A 17,586-nucleotide genomic window follows, 5' to 3' on the forward strand; every position below is an offset into this window, starting at 1 on the left:
AGTGGAGCAAAGCCTGGAGTGTGAAGACATGCGATAGTATCAAATCGTTAAACAAACTGTAAACAGGTAAAGGGATCCCTAACCATTAGGTCCAGTCGTGACCGACTCTGGGGTGGCAGCGCTCATCTCGCTTTATTGGCTGAGGGAGCCGGCGTAAAACCTCCGGGTCATGTGGCCAGCATGACTAAGCCACTTCTGGTGAACCAGAGCAGCGGACAGAAACGCCGTTTACCTTCCCACCAAAGCGGTACCTATTTATCTACTTGCACTTTGACGTGCTTTCAAACTGCTAGGGGGAGAGGAGAAGGGACCGAGCAACGGGAGCTCACCCCGTCGCGGGGATTCAAACCACCGACCTTCTGATCGGCAAGTCCTAGGCTCTGTGGTTTAACCCACAGCACCACCCGAAAACAAACTGTAGCAAATCAGAAATTCAGCAGCCACAGGTGAATGGAGAACTAAGTGGTACTTAGTGCAAAGGAAGAGGAGGGTATGAACGCAAGAAAAGCCAAAGGCCTATGTGGTCCAGCAGTCTGCTTGCCACAGCAACCAGCCAGACACCTCTGGGGAGCACACAAGGATGTGACTGCCATAGTGCACTCCTGCAAGGAATCTTATCAGTGCAGAAACCTAAACGCAAGTGAATTTTTCACGGCCACCCCATTCCTGTGACTGTTGTTTTCTTTTGTTTTGCCCTTTTCTGAACTTTTTCCATCTCCTCAATACTCTTTTTGAGGTGAGGAGACTAGGCTCTCACATAACAGCCTGGCAAGGTTCATTTCCAATGACAATAACAGAAAACACTCTTACGGTTCTCCTCCGATTTTACCAAAATAATAATGCACTGTGTCTCCTGTTCCCCTTTGCCTCTGTTTTACTTTACATGCAGTCTAATGAAGATTTATAGGGGACTCCAAAGCTCGCCTGTAATGGGTATGAGTTACTCGTGAGTAAACTGGTGCCTTTCTCAGCTAATTTGCCTTGTTAAAACTTTCTGACTGCACAGCCCCTTCTCATGGTGGCTGCCTCAGTTACTGGCAGAATCCGTCAGTGGGCGTTTCTTGAACCTCTTCCAACATAAAAGTTGTTTGACACCCAGTCTCCTCCTCCTCTCACTGCGCGGGAGTCTTCTGCGCAGGGAAGGCGTGGGTAGTGGAGGACCTGGGCTCTCCTCACTGATGTCCAGTGAAGAGTCCTGGAGCCCTCTCTCCACTTCCCCGGTCTACCCCCCTTTATTCCCGGTGTTGCGCTGATTGGCTTCCCCCTCTACTGAGCTGTTTCTCCCCCTGCTGCTGGGTCCTTCGCCAGCATCATCTGGGAGCCTCCCCTTCGCCTCTCGCTCCGATGTCAGTTCCCTGACATCGCCCAATATTTCTTTCTTTCTTTTTAAGATATAAGAAGATTAATATAATTATCATCTTATATACTCCTGGTATTGAACACAATTATAACATTTATAGAAAACAAATTTAAAACTGACTTCCAATTAATCTCACTGTACTTTGTCTATCCATTACTTTATACCGCACAGTTACATATTTCTTATATAATTTCTTTTTACCTCCCTACGAACTTATATTTATACAATACAGGGATCAGTCTAATTCTGCCAAGATGTTTCCTTTTATTCCATAGTTTTCTAAAATATTCTTTAAAGATTCTCCAATCCTTATAGACTTTTATAGCTCGCCCAATATTTCATGACATTTATTCTGGTCCCAATAAATTGCCCAACTGTGTGGACCAACTCACAGCTAACTGTGTATTTTGCAAAGTGCACAATAGCACCCCTAATTTCATCTGTGAAATGCTGGGACTGACAGTACATAGGTGCTCGTACACACGAATAGAACATTTTGGTGGCAATTGTAGAATCCAAGTTATTGGACTCTTGCAGACCAAACTTGTTCCGCAGGGACCCAGCTCCTACAATCCTGACCTCTCCAAGCCTTTCTTTGGGATCAATTAACCTAAATGGCTGACCTCTTTCTCCCAATCTGTTTCTCTCCCACTTAAAAAGAAACACCCAGGCAGATATGAGCACTCTTGTGAAGAGGCTCTGATTGCCCTATTGTTTTCAAAAGTGGTTGCATGTAGAGCAAGGCTGACGGTAGGTAGCTGCTGGAGAAAACTCTGTACCACTTAACCGCCACGTTCCTCCTGGGGTCATTAATTAGGACCAGAAAAAGAAACTAAAATAAAGATCATGGAGGTACTTAACGTGATTGCTAGGAGCAACGCAGAACTGAAAAGGGCAGAGTCAATGGACATCAAAGATGCTGTGGATCTGAAAATGAAGTCTGTCTTAAGAATGATACAAAACATCCCTGACTAGCAGGAGTGGAGATGTCACTTGGCCAGGGTCTAGCTCAGCCTTCCCCAAGCTGGTGCCCTTCAGATGCTTTGAACTACAACCAGGAATGAAAAGGGAAAATATCCCACATGTACCGGTGAGTCCAATCTTCATAAAAAGGGGAGGGGGAGGGAAGGAAGGGGAATAAAAGTTCAAATTGAAAGCTAGGTGGAATAGCTCTGTCTTACAGGCCCTGTGGAAGGAAGTTAATTCCTGCAGGGCCCTGGTCTCATGGGACAGGGCATTCCACCAGGTCGGTGCCATCACTGAGAAGGCCCTGGCCCTGGCGGAGGATAATCTGACTTCCTTAGACTGATGAGGTCTAAAGGAAAGCAGAGCAAGATGATTGGCACCAGCATACAAGGAGCCATCCAACCATCTTAGGCAGATTTGTGTAGGGTTTACTCCTTTCTCTTTTCTTCTCCTGAAGATATCCCACATGTACCGGTGAGTCCGACTCACTATTATGTTCCTAATGAGTGTTTGAATGCTGGAGTTTTCTTTTCCCCAGGCACACTGAACGGTGATCGTGATCATCCAGGGCGATTGCCTGCTATTCCTATGAAACAAAAACATAGATCCATAGACTAATCAAAGGGGTTTCTAATTTATTTTCCATTACCCTTAACTTTCACTTACGCTGCAGAACCCCGTCTTGTAAACCTCCCCCTTTCGCACAAAGTGTCTATTTAAGGAAGTAGGTAAAAGAACTTAAAAATAGCTATTCTCATTCAATTTATAACACACTTGTTAGCATTTCTGACGTTGACAATTCATAGACACTAAAATACACACAGGAGCTTGGGCTTGCCTGAGGGGGAAGTAAAATGCCCTCCGGTCACCAGGTAAAGCTATCCAATTTGGCTTCTATTGACTCTTAGCCAAGTGGACCAGCTAAAATTAATATCTATCTTTGTTATTGTAAGATTTTGTTTCTTCTGCTGCTGCTCCCTGCCTTGGAAGGGATTTGTGTGCTCTAGTTAACACTAGATACAGATCCAAATAACTTGTGGCTTTTATATTTTTCCAAAGGGAGAACATCGATTGCTTCTTTGACCCGCTCCGTTTGATGCAACTTGAGGCGCTGTGCTTTTGGCACACTACCTAATTAGTCCTCAAAGCGTTTCTGAACCATTGTCTTTAAGACACGGAGCAGAGCAGCCTCCATCAGGAGAGATGGAACTGCCAGTTGCTTTCTGCCATGATGGCTAAGGAAAGCCTCCATCTTCACAGAAAGTAGATCACTGTACAGTGGTACCTTGGGTTACAGATGCTTCAGGTTACAGACTCCGCTAACCCAGAAATAGTACCTCGGGGTAAGAACTTTGCTTCAGGATGAGAACAGAAATCGTGCTGTAGCGGCAGCGGGAGGCCCCATTAGCTGAAGTGGTACCTCAGGTTAAGAACAGTTTCAAGTTAAGAACGGACCTCCAGAACGAATTAAGTTCTTAACCCGATGTACCACTGTATATCCCACACAGGGCTGCCTCTGAAGACTTCAGGCTGGTGCAGAATTTTGTGGTCAGATTGCTCACAAGAAACTGGTAGTTCTAACGGTTCTAGCACAACTGAGCTGGCTTCCAAGATGATTCCATTAGGGACCCTCTGCCTGATTCTGTAGGGCTTGTCTTGTGTTCTTAGCCCCATTCCCAACAACATGTTAGTCTCCTCTTATTTTAACACCCAGCCTAAAGAAACTGCTAGAAGCTGTCTGCATGGGACAGCAGCCACACCCCGAGTAAAGGCTTTGACTGGCTGGCTAAACCAGGTGAGGGTAACCGATGGGTCTCAAACCCCCAGTGAGTTAGGGACTGCTCTTGCATGCAAAGACAGGCTCCAGAGGATTGAGTGGGTGAGACCAAGAGTGGGTCCACTGGGCAAGAAGGAGATTTCTGCTCAAGCTGTAGAGGGAAGTGAGGGGCAGATGAATGAATGAATTTATTATTTCGGTCACAGACCAGTTCCAGCTCACATACAATATCAGGGAAGTCATAAAACACGATAGGGATACATTTGGATCTGCAATTGGGTATAACAGGGACAATACAGATATAGCAGCAGTTAAAAATATATGTTAAATCTTAATCACTAAAATATAACCTAAAATTGTCATTTAAGGCCTTAGTCATTATGGTAGCACAGCTTGTTCCCTAAGTTTTATGGCAGTCAGACAGAATTTGGCCACCCTTAGTGTGATCTCTGGACCCTTGCCCTCTACCAGGGATTTTAGACATTGAAGTTCAGGCCTGAAGTGAAGGACATGAGGCAGGAGTTGGTAATGCAGGTGAGCTGTACACAAGCAAGCTGCCAGCTAGCTCTGCCGAGGCTCTTTTTATTAGCACAATATGCAAAACCAGTCAGATACATTTTGGACTGTGCCCTTTATATATGCCAATCATGCGATCGTGGGGTGGTACAAAGTTATTCTGGCACCTGCTTCCACCATGTCACTTTCCCCTTGAACAATGTATAACAAAGGAGACAAAGGTCACAGACAGGACACGGCAGACCACTGAGAAAGCCAAAGGTTAGAAAGAGGGCATGATGTTCAGGCAGCTGTGGCTCATCTGTGGATGGAAGTGTGCCCCACACCTGAAGGTCACGCGTTCAGGACCCATTTGGAGATTTTTGTATAGCAGGGATGATAAATGCCGAGTGTATATCCCCGTAGAAACAACAGCGTAACAAGGCATGAAGAGACAGTTTCTACCTTCATCAAACCTCAGGGGCAGACTCATTCCACGTATAGTTTACCCTCGAATCTGCCCTGCAATAAGGCAGATGGCAGCATGTTGAATCTAGCGAGGGTAAACGAGGGGCAAATGGGACTTGTCAACCTGGGAAGGTAGTCTATCTTGGAGAAGGAAAACTCTGATCCTAAGTCTCTGCTGCCTTGAGGGATATCTTTGAAAAGGTTGAGGAGTAAACCCTACACAATCCAGAGCAGAACCCCTAAGAGGGTTGAATGGCGCCTTGTACACCTCCTGAACTGCAAAGTTTGTGCAAGCAATTTCCCCCAATGTGTCTACTGGGCAGAAACCTGTATCAAAATGCATCTCTTAGGAGAAATGTGGAAGAAAATACATACCAAGGTGGAAAGAAGATAAAGCCCCGACCAGAGACGAATGGTTGATGAAGAAGATGGACTATGCCGAAATGGCGCAAATGACCAGGAAAATCAGAAACCAGGAAGAGAAGAACTTTAAGAAGGAATGGGAAAAAATGTACAATGTATTTAAGAGAGCACTGTAAACAACTAAAAACTTTGGCAGGATTTGAGTAACACTTGTAATGTATTAAAAACTAAGGTAAACAATGGATTGTTTAAGAAAAATAGAGAAAATAAGTGAAGCATTTGAGGGAAAATGTTTGATAATGGTAACAGAGGGAAGTCAAAGGATTCAGGGAATTTTAAATGATGATGATGATGATGTTTAATGTTTGAATTTTAATATGCAATGTAAGACTCAATAAAAAAGACTTGGAAAAAAAGAAAAGAAAATACATACAAATGTTCATGCACTTTTAAAAACAGATGCATAAATGAAGCAAACAGAGTGTAAGGCTGGAAAAACCGAGGAACTGAAAGTGACATATTCATCTATCCTTAGTTGCCACAGGTACTTGCGGTGGGAAGCTGTGACTGGCATCAGGTTCCCACCGTAAATACGTAAAGCGAACCACAAATGTTGCCTTTGGTTCTTGGGGAGGAGGAGGCTATGAAGCAGCAACCTGCATGGAGGCAGGACAGAGACCGCACACATCCTCTGCAAGGAACAGCAGCGGAAGGCGACGATGGCTGCTTTGTGACACATTTTCTCAGCTGGTCCTGAGAGAGCGTGTTTTTGCTCCAGCTCCGCACACAGAAACTAAGGATGCCTCGGGAAGCTCTTCCAACTGGTGCCGGCCAAAATAGGGAAAGGATGTACTTAGGTGTCAAATCACCCACTGGGAGCGTTCTTCAAAGCTGGCAAGGGAATCTGCGTCCCTCCTTTAGTCTTGCAGTTTGGAAATGCGGCAAAGACCTAGCATGGTGTTCGATGATTCTCAGAGTAGACGCATTGAAATTAAAGAACATGGCTAGGTTGGGTCCATTAATTTAAGTGGGTCTAAGGGACGCGGGTGGCGCTGTGGGTTAAACCACAGAGCCTAGAACTTGCCGATCAGAAGGTCAGTGGTTCGAATCCCCACCACGGGGTGAGCTCCTGTTGCTCGGTCCCTGCTCCTGCCAACCTAGCAATTCGAAAGCTCATCAAAAGTGCAAGTAGATAAATAGGTACCGCTCCGGCGGGAAGGTAAATGACGTTTCCGTGTGCTGCTCTGGTTTGCCAGAAGCGGCTCAGTCCTGCTGGCCACATGACCCGGAAGCTGTACGCCAGCTCCCTCGGCCAATAAAGCCAGATCAGCGCCGCAACCCCAGAGTCGGTCACGACTGGACCTAATGGTCAGGGGTCCCTTTACCTTTACCTAAGCTGAGCAAAACACAGTTGAATACCACCCCTTGACCTTAACGCTGGGCTATGGAAGCCAATGGTGATTCCAGAAACCTTACTTATTGAGCATTCATCTCAGATTGTTTGCAGAGAAGTGAGACGGCGTTGGCTATTTAACGAGCATTTACACTTATTTGTTTTCTGGGATGTATTGCACCAGGCAAGCATTTCCCCAAACTTTCCCAGGCAGTTTTCCATCACTAGCCTTTTCGCAAAAAAATAAATAAAACAAAAACCCAACCTATTTCGGAAGCGGGCTTATTGCACAAGCCCTCCAATCAGCTTTAATTGCGCACTCTGAATTTGTCAGGATGCGACTGAATCCCACCCCAAAAATAGCAACCGCCTGGAGGTTGCCTCCAAATGCAACAACCGTGGCTTGAAAGCTATAAATCCATTACCTAAACAGACAACCATTATGTCTTCATAAAAATGACTTGTATACTGCAATTTCATAACATAACAAATCCAGGGTGGTTTGGTACAATTACACATACACAATAAAACACACACAAATTACTGATGGCCAGCGAACGCTTACAGCAAAATGTTTTTTTTTAATTGCCTGCATAAGCCTGGCAGCGTAAAAAAAAACGTTTCAGTATGGAAAATGCCTGTTGAATCCCTATCAGAAGATCCATATTAAAGGTTTTGTTTCTTGCTGATGTCCAATGAGCCTCACCAACTCGGTGGATGACCAGCAACACTCCTACAGGTGATCTCGGTGGGATACCTAGGTGGTCCCTAAGAGATCCTGGACCTGAGCTGTTCAGGGATTTGCAAATTAATACAAGGACCTTGAAACGGGCTCAGTAGCCTGATCCCAGATTTTAGTGGGTCCATATGATGCCCACAACTACCATCACTGGGTGACCTTGGAGCACAGTTATAGCCTCTCAGCCTTACCTACCTCATAGGGGTAATAATAATAATAATAATAATAATAATAATAATAATAATAATAATAATAATAATATCTTTATTGTCATTGCCTCCTCTCAGGGACAACAAAATTACTTGACTGCTCCATAAAAACACTAATTAAACAATACAGTATAGTATAGCAAGGAAGATTAGATGACTTTCAAAGTCCAGGCTTCCCATTCAGGGCCGAGATCGCTCTGGAGAAGAAGCTGTTCTTAAGACGGCTCGTTCTTGTCTTCATCGTCCTGTATCTCCGTCCCGACGGCAGGAGCTCGAAGAGACAGTGACCAGGATGCGATGGATCTTTTACTATGTCCAGTGCCTTCCTATGGCACCTTGTGGCATAAATCTGCTCTAAGGTGGAGAGTGGGCAGCCAACAATGCTCTCTGCTGCCTTAACAACCCTGCACAACCCCATCCTGTCCTGGGCAGTACAGCTTCCGTACCACACACATAAGCCATAAGTGAGCACGCTCTCAATGGCACAGTGATAGAAGGCAAGCAGCAGTTTCTGCGGAAGATGGTTTTTCCTTAGAATTCTCAAAAAGTACAGTCTCTGCTGTGCCTTCTTCACAAGCCCCCTTGTGTTGACACTCCAGGACAGATCCTCTTGTAATTCAATGCCCAGAAATCTGAACGTTGCTACCCTCTCCACACGTATTCACATATAATAATAATAATTTATTATTTATACCCCGCCCATCTGGCTGGGTCTCCCTAGCCACCCTGGGCGGCTTCCAACAAAGTATTAAAATACAGTGGTCTGTAGAACCATGGGTGCCATTTTGAATTCCTGAGGGGGGGTGAGAAGAGGCTATATTAGGTGTTTTGTGGCACCAGTTCTATAGTAATTACTCTCCATTTTGTCCTGGGGTAGATTTTTGAAAATTGGGCGCACCTCCCCCACCTTATGGGCAGAGGAAAGCACTCACCCACTCCTGACTGTAGTTCTAAGAGAATGAGTGGTAAAATCTTAGCTCAGCCATGAACTCCCTGAATACCCCTAGGCAAGGTGTTCCCTCAGGGGGGATAATGCTCCAAGGCTTTTCCTAACAACTAACTGGGTTCGTGGTGAGGATGAGATTTGAACCGAGGAGTTAGTTGCTCATAATTCACACTCTTAGACCCCCCCCCCCACAATGTGCTGCCTGAAAAGCAACAGTATTTCAGGGCCCAAATATTGCCTGAACCACCAAAATGTGAACCCAGCTGGTGAGTAAATGCACGATATAAAATTAGTACACGGGTGAAGTAAAGGCAGCACCAAAACAATAGTTCAAAAGCCATTCCCAATGAATTGTCCCACAGCACCTTTGGGCGCTGGGCATCCCTTCTAAGGAGATTAATGTGCTGCCGTGCCTCTTCTGCGAAACTATTTATCATAAAACTAAAAGTAGGGCAACACCTTTGTTATGCCCAACTAATTATTCATTGCAATCCATTCTAATAACATATCGGCGCCTTTATTAGGTCCTAATAAAAGTATAAGTCTACTGTGACTTCTGATTTCACCACCACCAATGGTGGGCCAACACACCTCAGTCCTCGGTGAAGCTTTGAGACGACTCCAGTGAAGGATTTGAGGAGATCTCCTGACCATCTCCTGATGGTCTCTGCTGACTCTCCACAGAGAAGAGGAGGCGTGTCCTGCCTATCTACTTATTCTGCCCAGCAACATATCTGTGTGTGTGAGAGAGAGTCAGTCAGTCAGTGTATCGGAGAGAGTGAGAGTGTTAGAGATCCTAGAGATAAGGTTGCTGCTAAGAGCAGCTGCAGACTCTCAGTGTAGCATTGATTTATGCTTAGAATATTCAGCTCTGTATATAGTTTTGTATCATAGTTGTAGTTACAGAATAAAAGGAAGATATTCTACAGAGCTGCTCTCCGAGTGGTTTATACTCTGCAAGACTCTGCAAAACTCTGCTGCGCAACGACTGTATTATTGAGACAGTGAATCCGGTGCTCTCAGCTCTAAGCTGTGAGTCCACAGCACTGTGACCTGTTCCTGTGGGAAAAGGAGGTCTCTGGCGGTGCTACCCAGCTCGCCCAGCCCAGTCGGGGTTGAGGTGCATGAGTCCAGTTGGTGCACTGGCTCTAGGGCGATGCTGACAGGATTTGCACACAGGGCTTGGTGATGGCCTCTAGGGTGTGACAAAGGGGTTTGACACCCAATTCATACCTGAGTTCTGGGTATGCTAACGTTGCCAAAGAGATTCCACAGTGCCAATTCCAAACAGAGAATCTGTGCCCTCACCTGGTGAGAACCGGTATTTAAGCTATGAGGGAACTACTGAACTACCAGGAATTACCAGGTCACACCGCTTGGGGGTGCGTTCGATTTAGGGGCCTTTGCCAACTTGATGCCCTCAAAATGTTTCGGAGGACAATTCCCATCATAGCAAACACTTTCCCTGAGGGTTGCTCCAAGCTAAAACACAACCACTCAAGCACAAGGGAGAGCTACCCGCTAGAGCATAGCTGTCAACTTTTCCCTTTTCTTGCGAGGAATCCTATTCGGAATAAGGGAATTTCCCTTTAAAAAAGGGAAACGTTGACAGCTATGTGCTAGAGGTGTGCACCAAACACAAGATTTTATTCGGACCCCACTTCAGGATTTCAAAAAGTGAGTCGATTCTCCTCAGACCACTTCTGAGGGCGGTCATTTTGCCTCAAGTTCATGTCAGAACCTCCTTCCAAAGCTTTGTGCCACTCTAGTGGTCATCACAGGGAAACCAGCAAATGGCTGTTGGTTTGCCTTTTTGACTAAATTGGATAAGAACTGCAAGCACAGCAGCCCCTTCTGAGTGGGTGATGCTTGCCAAAGGGATGCAGGGTTTTAAAATTTTATTTATAATTTATAGGAAGCCGGTGGGCCAACTCTAGTCCAACCCCCTGCCGTGCAAGAATATTCAAAACAACCAAAAGCAACACATGGCTAATAATGGACTAACAAGTGTTTATGCAAATTCCTAAACAAAAAGTATGTCAGAGTCACACATATAAATGTTCATTGAACAGAAATAGAAGGTGTAGACATTCAGTATCACTAAGAAGGAGACCAAACACCTTTCAACAGCCCAAAAGCTGCAGATACCTTTATGTGGTGATAGGTGCTCCGAACGTAGAACTGTATCTTTAAATTTCCTTAAATTATATGTGATTCAGTACACCTGTGGGCAGCCTTTATAATGCTGCTAGGGCTTTGCCTTCAGTATCAGCTTACTACAGTATCAAGTGACTGCTGATCCATTGCTACTTTATGTACCTATAGGGACAATTCATTGGATATGTATTTTTTATTTTTTATTGTTCATACAGGCCCGTCATTTCAATTTCTGTATTATATTTGAATTCAATGGATTTCTATTTCTAATATTGTCAGCTGATGAAGAATCCTCATTGAAACAGTTCAATTATCCAGAAAAACTGTTGTTCTACGTTATATTTGTGACTCTGACATACTTTTTGTTTATGAATTTGCATAAACACTTGTTAGTACATTATTAGCCGCGTGTTGCTTTTGGTTGTTTAGAGTTCTCTGTTTTGCAACATGGGATTTCCTTTGTTGTACACGCAGGAATATGCAGCTGTCCCATACAGGGATCGAACCTGCAGACTCGGTGTTATCAGCACCACACTCTAACCAACCCAGCTCTTGGTTCTCTTGGTCCTAGGTTCTCTATATGGCCTAGCTCTTGTTCTCTATATGGCCTAGGACCCTCATACCTACAGGACCGCCTCTCCTGGTATGTCCCACGGAGGACCTTACAGTCTTCAAACAAAAACATATTGGAGATCCCGGGCTACAGGGAGGTTAGGCTGGTCTCAACCAGAGCCAGGGCTTTTTCGGCTGTGGCCCCGATTTGGTGGAAAACACTGTCACAAGAGACTAGGGCCCTGTGGGTCTTGACATCTTTCCGCAGGGCCTGCAAGACGGAGCTGTTCCACCAGGCCTTTGGCCAAGGCACAGCCTGACCCCCTCCTTTGGTAATCCTCACAGAACTCTAGCCCAATGGTTGCCATTAATTTGATTCTGAATTGATTTTAGAATGAATTGATTTTAGAATGCTGTGTTACTTTTATTGATGTTAGCCACTCTGAGCCCGGCTTCGGCTGGGGAGGGCGGGATATGAATAAATTATTATTATTATTATTATTATTATTATTATTATTATTATTATTATTTATTATCCAGGCCGTCAAGTGCTTGGCAGCCGTGATGCAGGAGGCTTTGGCAGCACACACACTAAAAAGTCCCAAGTCTATAGGTTGACAATGCTGCTTTCTGCAGGGACTGTGTGCCCCACTGAGCTCCCCATGGGGAACTGGGCTGTGCGGCTGACCCAACCGCATCTCCACCTGCCCCACAGCAAGCAGGGCCGGAACACCCGCCCCTCCTGCAGCTTCCGGCAACTGCTATGCGTTACTTACACACTCACTCACTCACACCAGCAATGGCAACCAGCCGCCTTTCCCATGTGAGGCTGCTCGGGGATGTTTTCCTCGTGCCAAACAAAAGCGGAGACCTAGGATTCACCTTGCCTTTCAGCTAAGCCTATGCGGAGATCACAGAAGTGGATGTTCGTGAGGCAAACAGAGCAAGCATCTCTCTCGGCAGCTGTTGATAGACCAAGCTGACCTCCCGTGTGACTTGTAAGCACAGATAACGGGTACCAGGGAGAAGAAAAAGGGGGGAGCGAAGAGCCTGGACTTGTGAAGGGAGGAGGTGTGTGTGTGTGGAGAAAGAGAGGGGGGAAGCAGGAACATTGAAAAGCCCGTTGCAAGATGCTCTGTAATGGGATCTGCCGGATAGGAAAGAGAAACCACTATGTTCAGTTGCAGTGTCTGTGTGGAGGGGAGATGGGATGTGAAATGGGTTCTTGCCTGCTCTCCGGTGACCTGCATGGCTCCCCCTGATCTTCATCTGCTCCCAAGCCCCCATGGGTATACCTGAGGGAGCGTCTCTACCCCCATCGTTCTGCCCGGACACTGAGGTCCCGCTACAAGGGCCTTCTGGTGGTTCCCTTGCTGTGAGAAGCCAAGTTACAGGGAACCGGGCAGAGGGCCTTCTCGGTCATGGCGCCCGCCCTCCCACCAGATGTCAAAGAGAAAAACAATTACCAGACTTTTAGAAGACATCCGAAGGCAGCCCTGTTTAGGGAAGTTTTTAATGTGTGACATTTTAAAGTATTTTTAATCTTTGTTGGAAGCTGCCTAGAGTGGCTGGGGAGGCACAGCCAGATGGGTGGGGTATAAATAATAATAATAATAATAATTAATAATAATTAATAATAATAATTAATAATAATAATAATAATAATAATTAATAATAATAATTTAATTTATTATTAGTCACCTCCTTAGAGACATGGTAGAAGGGGCTCACTCCTACAGATCGATCTTACAAACAGCCGCAATCTACCAACATTGACTTTAGTTGGGGCTGGGAAAGGAGGGCCACAGTCCATTCCGGGCAATCGTATGGGGGCCATAGGCCAGTGGTGTGCGGGGCAACTGATGTAAATTTTACCTTTGTATGCAACACGGGTTTTACAGAACCCTCCCTGTTCTCCATTTAGGGAAGTGAAAGGCATTATCCGAGTTTGAGGACACGTTCCAGGCAGGCAGAAACAGTATGAAACAGAGCTGGTAAGGGCCGTGCCCTGGGGTGGTTGTGGAAAGTGAAAATAATCCCAAGGATCAGACAGAGAGGATTGAGGGGCTCTATTTGGTCCCCAATCCAAGGTTTCCCCATCACTGCCATACAATAATCCAACTGGATGCAGCCTGGTTTACTCCTGAGCAGGCAGGTATTAGATTGCACTTTTGGAATACATTTCAGGATCCCTGTATAAGACCTAGGAGTCAATCTAACTTGAGGTGGCAAAATTAGCTGGCCACTTCCTGTGGGTTGTCTTCCTTTCAACAAGAAGGCTGATTTAAATTCATTTTTATTTAACAGCGTTTATATATTGCTTGGGACGCGGGTGGCACTGTGGTCTAAACCACAGACCCTAGGGCTTGCCGATCAGAAGGTCGGCAGTTCGAATCCCCACAATGCGGTGAGCTCCCGTTGTTCGGTCCCTGCTCCTGCCAGCCTAGCAGTTCGAAAGCACGTCAAAGTGCAAGTAGATAAATAGGTACCGCTCTGGCGGGAAGGTAAACGGCGTTTCCGTGCACTGCTCTGGTTTGCCAGAAGCGGCTTAGTCATGCTGGCCACATGACCCGGAAGCTGTACACCGGCTCCCTCGGCCAATAAAGCCAGATGAGCGCCGCAACCCCAGAGTCGGTCACGACTGGACCTAATGGGCAGGGGTCCCATTACCTTTACCTATATGTTGCTTAACTGCTTTAACTGAGATTCCTGCATTGCAGGGGGTTGAACTAGATGGCACTTAGGTCCCTTCCCCCTCTTAAGATTCTATGAATTAATTGCGATGAAAGCTGCTTACAAAGAAGTTGCATCTTCTCCTCCTCCTCAACCAATGTTCCATCAGCCCATGCTCGCAAACACTGGCATGATTAATGATGGACGTTGCTTGGGCATTGCACCGTAGAATAAGGAAGAGATTTCTCCTCTCTAACTTACGACTGTGCTGGACCAGAAACGCCAGTCGTTGGCCATGCTAAAGCTGGTGCCCTCTTCAAAAGGAAGAGACAGGGTGTGTGTAGCTTGTTGGGTCAACATCTCAGCTCATCCGTAGTTGCGCAATTCAGCAGCTGTGCCTTTAGCCCTTTCCTTGTCCATGTACAGTGGTACCTCGGGTTACAGACGCTTCAGGTTACAGATGCTTCAGGTTACAGATTCCGCTAACCCAAAAATAGTACCTCGGGTTAAGAACTTTGCTTCATGATGAGAACAGAAATCGCGCAGCAGTAGCACAGCGGCAGCAGGAGGTCCCATTATCTAAAGTGGTGCTTCAGGTTCAGGACAGTTTCAGGTTAAGAATGGACCTCCAGAACAAATTAAGTTCTTAACCCGAGGTACCATTGTACAGTGGTACCTCTAGATGTGAACGGGATCCGTTCCGGAGCCCCGTTCCCATCTAAAAGCAAACGTAACCCGTGTCCGCATGTCTGCGTGTGCGCGGGTCACGTTTCGGTGCTTCTGCGCATGATGTCATTGAGCGTCTGTGCATGCGCAAGCGGCGAAACCCAGAAGTAACGCACTCCGTTACTTCCGGGTTGCTGCGGAGCGCAACTCGAACACGCTCATCCCGAAGCACATTCAACCCGAGGTATGACTGTCTTTGCTGAGATTTATGCACTAGAGTTTGCCAGAACCCAAGTTTGAGATCTTCATCCAACAGCCAGGGCAGAGGGAGTGCCCCCAAAATGCCCCCAGCTCCCAACTTCCCCTGCAAGGTGGGAGCCGGCCACACAAGAACATTGCTCCCCAAAACCATTATCAGCAATATTATGACAAGCCGGGGCGTGGTTGTCTGGGTGAGCTGATACATAAAGCATTCCTTGGTCTGTTAATCCCTTTGTTGTCCTATAAGCACCGCATCAGATGAAAGAGGAGCACAGCGCTTATATGAAGACAAAGATTTGCTTCTGTCGGGATCCCGTTGGGTGGCTTTCGGGAGGTGAAGTCTGACAGACGAGCAGAACGCTCTAAACGACTATTGTCAGGGATCAAAAGCAGCAGCAGCAACAAAAGTTTTTAAAAATTAAAGAGCCGATATCTAACAAAGCTTAAAAGAGGCAAAACTACCCCACCCTGTACATTTAAGCTCCGGGCGAACTGTGCCGTTTTCTATGGAATGAATCGCATCAGATCTTTAGATTTGAAAAGAGAGAATCAGTGGTTTGCTTTATTACAATGAGCTTCCTTGGACATGCCTGACTCTGCAAGTCTTTGCAAAACACACACACACACACTACAACAACCCAGCATTATTCTGTTGTTATGGCAGGCAGGGTTCCCCTAAAACAAATTGTAACAACTTTGGCGCTCCCTAAAATAGAGCTTAGGGTCTGCCCCAAAAAGGTGGGAGTTTCTGCACCTCTTTTTCTAGAGAGAAAAAAGCACTGGTGGCAGAGGTTTTTTTCAGGGCGGTCAGTCTGCATGATGCCTTGAGTCCCTTCCAATTTTGGGCGTTCTGTACCCAACAAGGATTAAAATCTGTAAAGAGGATTCTGCTGCTGCAAGTGTCCCTATTTTCCAAGGACAGTCTCCGATTTACAGAAGCTGTCCCGGTTTCTGATTTGATCCTGGAACGTCCCACTTTTCCTTAGGACATCTCTAACTGGAACTAACGGTCAGGGGTACCTTTACCTTTACAGCTGTCCAATAATAAGAGTTTTCTGGGCAGCTCACAAAATAAAACAAAAATGCAGTATTAAAACGCCACACGAAACAAAAAATTGTCAATGCATTGATTTTAAAACTGGAATACCACTAAAACACAATTTTAGAATCTCAGCATGGATCCAACATTCTCCTTCTGCTGGTTTTTCCTCTATGTCCAAATCCTGCAAATCGCAACTCTTGGTTTTGCTGTCAGCTCCACACTTGCCTTGCCTGTTGGGACAACCTTATGAGAATAGGCATTGACCTGCCTCTCCGGCCAATTCTATCCATACCCTTCAGTTAGATTCTTCCGAGCCCCTCCAGCTCACAGCAATCAAGCGAGATAAGGCTGAATGCCAAAACTCAGTTCCACTGAATCTGCAGCTCAAACCTTTGGCATCCTACCAAAACAGTCCTTTTGAAATCCAGTCTCGGCTTAGCAAATTTCATCCTTTTTCCTGATGAATCTGTCTGTCAGCACCCGTAACAGGTTGACAGTATTCTCTGTTTTTCTCAGCCGATTTCATTAGATTGCTTTCTTAGCTCTTTCCTTTGTCTCATTGTGGCTTGAGAGTCGTAATCTTGTGATAGCTATAGGTTGCGTTAGAACAATAAATTATTCTGGTGCACCTATAGACTTGGCTTTTCCCGTAATTTTTAAACATTATGAGGACTCACGCCTGAATTTCCAGGGGCCTAAATTCACCGAGAAATATCCCAAATGGAGGCCAACACCAGGGCCGAGCAGAGAAGAAGGTCTGTCGTCACCTGACAATTTTAAGGAGAGAGAGGGCATCAGCTGCAAACATTGCCGTTTCATGAGAGGCAGTGTGGTGTGGTGGTTAGAGTGCCAGTGTAAGACCTGGGAGACCAGGGTTCAAATCCCCACTCAGCCATGGATCTCACTGGGTGACCTTGGGCCAGTCACAATCTCTTGGGCCAACCTACCTCACAAGGTTGTTGTGAGGATGAAAGGTGGAGCAGGAGAACCATGTGCGCCACCCTGAGACCCCTGGAAGAGGTAATAAATGTACAGGGCTAGTGTAGGCAAAGAGCTCTTAATATGCAAAGGTAAAGGTAAAGGGACCCCTGACCATTAGGTCCAGTCGTGGCCAACTCTGGGGTTGTGGTGCTCATCTCGCTTTATTGGCCGAGGGAGCCGGCGTACAGCTTCCGGGTCATGTGGCCAGCATGACTAAGCCGCTTCTGGCGAACCAGAGCAGTGCACGGAAACACTGTTTACCTTCCCGCTGGAGCAGTACCTATTTATCTACTTGCACTTTGACATGCTTTCGAACTACTAGGTTGGCAGGAGCAGGGACCGAGCAACGGGAGCTCACCCCGTCGCGGGGATTCGAACCACCGACCTTCTGATTGGCAAGTCCTAGGCTCTGTGGTTTAACCCACAGCACCACCCACGTACAAATGCTAAGTATTATTTCCAAAGCGCAATCCCATGGAGGTGACCACCATGCTCATGCTCTCAGTCCATGGCAATCTATGGTGGGTGGGCTTCAATG

At 46.1% G+C, this 17,586-nt stretch overlaps 1 protein-coding gene and 1 long non-coding RNA gene across 2 annotated transcripts in view; one reads left to right on the forward strand and one right to left on the reverse strand.

Moving 5' to 3' along the window:
• ZBTB7C (zinc finger and BTB domain containing 7C) overlaps window positions 1–17,586 on the reverse strand; it is a 246,159-nt gene that overhangs the window by 177,537 nt on the left and 51,036 nt on the right. The window lies entirely within an intron of this gene.
• Window positions 2,780–6,146, forward strand: LOC309514312. The gene is made up of 3 exons (XR_014211913.1): window positions 2,780–2,800; window positions 4,041–4,121; window positions 5,390–6,146. It is a non-coding gene; the product is annotated as an uncharacterized lncRNA (long non-coding RNA).

Source organism: Podarcis vaucheri (assembly GCF_965113315.1).
Source record: "Podarcis vaucheri genome assembly, chromosome: 11".
Classification (NCBI taxonomy): Eukaryota; Metazoa; Chordata; class Lepidosauria; order Squamata; family Lacertidae; genus Podarcis; species Podarcis vaucheri.